The 5,000-nt window shown below is 39.0% G+C and overlaps 1 protein-coding gene and 1 long non-coding RNA gene across 2 annotated transcripts in view; one reads left to right on the top strand and one right to left on the bottom strand.

Moving 5' to 3' along the window:
* sema5bb (sema domain, seven thrombospondin repeats (type 1 and type 1-like), transmembrane domain (TM) and short cytoplasmic domain, (semaphorin) 5Bb) overlaps positions 1-5,000 on the top strand; it is a 32,306-nt gene that overhangs the window by 11,746 nt on the left and 15,560 nt on the right. The window lies entirely within an intron of this gene.
* LOC116218223 lies at positions 2,644-3,757 on the bottom strand. Its single transcript, XR_004162750.2, has 3 exons — positions 3,669-3,757; positions 2,823-2,930; positions 2,644-2,685 (listed from the first exon to the last, which is right to left on the bottom strand). It is a non-coding gene; the product is annotated as an uncharacterized LOC116218223 (long non-coding RNA).

Here is a 5,000-nt window from a genome sequence, read left to right as displayed (position 1 = left end):
AAAAAGGTAAGTAAGTTAACTTGACTAACTTGCATGTTGTTTCAGAATAAGAACACTAGTTTAATTAAATACTTAAACTTGTTGTGTCAAAAAAGGTAAGAAAGTTAACTTGACTAACTTGCATGCTGGTTCAAAATAAGAACACTAGTTGAATTAAATACTGTGATGAGACAAATTTATTTTCTTTGCCATATTTATTAACATTCACTGCCTCTTCTATGTAGTTTAAACAAGGGAAATTATGAAAATATTCAGTGACAGGGAGCTATGAACACTGTAATAAACAGTACAAAAAAAACAAAGATACCAACATTCTCAAAGTCCACACATGGGAGCAAAGGGCACAAAACAATACAAAAGTGACTAAAGAAAACCTTCGCTTTCGGGACCAAACCCATGTGCTACTGTAAAATACATAGGGCAGTGAATTAAAACATTATAAACGGTAAATTGCATAGGGCAGTGCATTAAACTGAAGCCACACAAAGTTACAGGTTCCAGATAGTGTGGAACTTACCTCCTTTCTTTTACAATGCCAATAACGTGTCACTGTGGAAGTTACACAATTAACAATAGACAAATATCTACAGATAATCATTCAAAGTCCAAATATCAAAGCAAAAAAAATATCTGAAGACCAAGTCCAAATGCTAAGTGAGATTTCTGCACTACAACTTTTTGCAAAGCAGCCTGTTACGGAGACCATTAACACGTGAAGAGCAGCTACACCCTCCGACATTCAAGAAAAGCTTTTGCATTACTTCAAACGTATATTTGAGATGCTTTGGGTAGTCAACATTGAGCGCATACATCAGACCCATCATTAGTCCGAATGCCTTGGGAATATCAGAAATATTCATGACAGCCAGCTGTTCCTCCAAGACGAGACAAATGTCATTGGTCTCGATTGGGACCGCATATCTGCCGATCTCTTCAGACAAAATCAGGATCCCGACACTGGTTCCTTTCAAGGTATCTTCAACTGGATCAGTTGGCTGAAAAACAAAATCACCATGAAGCTAAATATTAAACTGATAACCAGGAAATGCTTTTATTATATTGCAGTTTGGAATAAAAATACAGTATTTCAGTGTCTCATGCTATTCATGCTGCTTTTTCCATCTTTGGTTTGAATCTATCCATCAATTCAAACAGTGGTTCCAAATCACACGTCAAGTCATTTGAGGAAGCTTTAAACCTACCTCACAGGTCTTAAGAAAGCTTGAGGGCTCTTCACAAACGAAATGCGGCATGCCAAGTAAGACTGCTGTTCGCTTATTCTGATTGGAATCCTGAAATGCAAAAGCAAACACCGACACATGCAAACATACAGACAGTGTTAAAAAGAGAAAAGGCTATTTTCTCATCACAAAATGAAAGATTCATGTGCAATACTTACATGAGCGTCCAGCCATCTAACCACGTCTTGGAGCTCTGCAATGTGATCCTTTTTTCTGAAAAGGTCAAGAAACCTGGGCATATATTCATCAAGTCCACCAAAGAAGGATCTCAGGAGATCAGTAGACATCAGACGGCTGAATTCTGCAAGGATCTTGATGCAGAATAAAAAAAAACAATGATTTATTTGTATACGCTCAACAGGTCATACTGGTAGTACCTGGTGACACTATGAAACAATAACAACTAACAGTACAGCAATGTAACAATTTTTAGTTTTCCTATGAGCAGTGCTTTTAGTTTTTCCTGTGTTAACTGCTACTGTTAATTGGTATTATAATGTTGTCTGACACTTTGAATAAAAGCAGTGGGAGAGTGGGAAGCATAATACCTGTCTCTCCGAGAACAGTGCAGGCCATCTGGATTTGACCACACTCACAAGAGGCTCATCATCAACGATCTCCTTTCTTCTCAAAGCATAAGTGTTTGCCACCTTTTTAAATTCCAACAGAAGTGTCTTCCTGTCCTCTTCAAGGGAAGTAAAGGTGTCTTCATCAGGTATATCTGGAAGGAAGTTGGTTTCAGATCGCCTTGGCTTCTTGATCTTCCGCTTAGTTTTCCCATCTTCAAACATTCGAGTCTTGTTCACCAACACTGCTGTACACCCGGCAGCACGTAAATTGTGCCGATAATTGCCCATTTTTAAATTTAAACTGTACTTCCAGCAGTACCAGCCATCTGTGGACCCTACCTCTCTTAAACAGGGATGCTTTTCTACCAATGCTTTGGCAACTTCTTCAATTTGTACCTGTGATGGATATGCATCGATTCTGAACATCTCTCCAACAAGTCTGTCCAAGATTTCACTCTTGAGGCCCTTGAGGACCTCTATCCGGGAACCATCTTTGGCATATGCTTCATTTCCTCTCTTCAGCTTCAGTTCCACATCATAAGAGAAAGTTGGAATGCTAAAGGGCTCAGACCAGTTCTTCATCATATCAGGTGGGCTGGTTTCTCTAGATGATAAAGCAGATGACAGGCTGGCAGTGCCAAGGGTACTGCTGTCACTAACTGTCACCAAGTGTTGGTCAGGTGGCATCTTCTGGATTATTTTGAGGGTTGCTTTATCCTTGGGCAATTCTGTGGGACAGTTGAGGTTTATCAACTCATTCTAGAAGTCCGGATCTTCATACTGTATTACAAACTCATAACCCAGATTTAGCTTAGTCCTCAATCAACTTCAGCCTCCTGATGTCATCTGGTGCCAAAACAACTCTGAGCAACATTCTGAAATGTGAAATCAAAGAATGATTGAAAAAAGAAAACAACAAGACATAATGACTGCAGTTAACCAAAGTCCATGGAGTGAGCAAGTAGACATGGTAGGAATAACATTATCTTAAGTTAAAATATGTCAGGCATACCTTAATGAAGCAAAAAGGCTTTTGCTGTGACCAGCTGTCTTCCTTGAATGGTGTAGCAATATAATGGTTCGTAGTGGTTCAAATCTTCAGGTTCAACCAGAAGAAAACCTGCAGAAAGTGCTCTAAACAGTTCAAAAGAGCCTACATGCTCAATATACACAGATTGAAATGGTTCAATGATAAACATTGCCTTATCAGCCACAATGAGACAATCTTTCCAAAATCAGGTAGTCCACTTGTGCTGCCAAATGAGACAAACATTCCTTCAAAATATGTGGTCCCATGCCGAGTAATTGTTGTTGTCAGACAAACAGACATAACATTTGTGTACTTCCTCTTAAGTGCCTGCTTTATACTGTCGTCCAAAATATCAGTACAGAGAGTAGAAGAACTGTGAACCTCAAGGTTTGGCTTGAAAAGGCTGGGCCGCTCAAGGTAGTAGCCAAACATAAGTTGGTGTCTCTTGGCTAATGTCAATATAATGTTTTTGAAATTGTTCACGTCACGCACAACTTTTTAAAAAAAAGCTGTGTTTACCCTCAAAACGGATTGTACAGAAGTTCAATAAAGGACCAAAACAATGAATGAGATTCGGATAATGTTCGAGGTAATGGTGTTTTGGTTTCAATGTGAAGTTAGGGAACACCTCCAACAACAGATTGCTGTGATCAGATATCTTGGATTCCAAAAAGCATATGGTTGGGGTAGTGAATACAGATGAGGAAATAAGTTCAACAATCAAATTCAAATCCAAAATGATACCCCATGTCTTATCATTTTCAGGAACTAAATGACCAACCATAAGGGGAAGTAATCTGAGTAGTGACAAATGTTCGTGTACGTTACCTCCAATTGAGCCAGTTGTTTTAAACCTTTCTTGTATTTTCTGTGGCCGGTTGGTTTTGTCTTTAAACCTGTATGGAAAGTTTTGGATGGCATAATTAAGGTCATCAAGAGAAAAACAGCCCCTGCCAATTAAATCAGACAAACACAAACTGAGCTCAATAGGAACCACCCCCTCTAAAAGGTCATGTAGAATGTCGGTGGGAACCCTGTTGCTGAATGAAAGTGTTTTAAATTGTTTAAAACACAGTTAGCCTTTACACCCTCAACACTCTTCAGCTTTTTACTCAGAGCCAAAACATAAGGAAACCCAAGCTTCTGCCTGGAACTATGTAAACGAATATATATCACCTCTCCTGATAATGTATTTGATTCAATTTTAAGTTGTTAGACAGTTGTCAGTGTTGGGGAAGAATAACTAACTGGCTGATGGTCAAGGCAAGCATAAGTTAGCTACCCATTGAACATTTAAATTTAATAACTCGGGCTTAAGCAAAAAACAACGCCTCTGAAACTGTTTTTGTAGGACACATGAGGAGGAATAACTATAAAGGCTAGAGGAAATGTTTTCTTCAAGACTATATTCCAACATCTAAGATGTCAGTTGATAGCTAGCTTTTGCTGCCATGACTAGCTATCCTAGCTATCCTTTGATATACTATCAAATATTTCGCTCAGCAATAATATCCACGAATCCAACCGTTATTTAATAATATAAAATAGTTCTGTTCATTTAGTGGTTGTGTTCTTAAGTTTACTCACCACAAACGTTGGATGGTTAAGGATTGGATGCAAGCTCATCTTCCTCCGTGTGCTTTCCTCTGATCAAGGCAGGTGGTGACGTGGTGAACAGAACTGGCAATAGGTGGCAGTATAGTGCATGCGTAGGCCAAGTTGTGTTAACTTGCTTTTTTTTGTTGAAACAACTACATGCTTGTTCATTTAACTTAGAATGAAGTTGAGTCAGTAAAAACTTAGTATTTCTTTTTGTTTGGACAATTCCAATAGACGTTAGTTATATCAACATAACAAACACACTTGAAACAACTAAATTGCAGTGTCATTTTTTACAGTGTAGGCTTTCCTTTTTACTGGTAAAGTCTCCTCCTCTCTCTCTCTCTTTCTCTCTTTCTCTCTTTCTCTCTGTTTCTCGTTCTCTCTGTTTCTGTCTCTGTCTGGTCTTGTCTCTCTCCCTCTCTCTCTCTCTCTCTCTCTGTATCTCTGTTACGCCCCTCTACACCCCTACTGGCTTTGCAGTGGCAGTGCAACAGCTTTTAGGTGGTGAATGGGCATAATTGGCCTGATTGTCCACACCTGGGGAGGTGTGGATAAAAG

This window comes from Clupea harengus, chromosome 21 (genome assembly GCF_900700415.2).
Source record: "Clupea harengus chromosome 21, Ch_v2.0.2, whole genome shotgun sequence".
NCBI classification, from domain to species: Eukaryota; Metazoa; Chordata; class Actinopteri; order Clupeiformes; family Clupeidae; genus Clupea; species Clupea harengus.
Note: the sequence above shows the minus strand (reverse complement) of the source record. Positions and strands in the feature narration are given on the sequence as shown.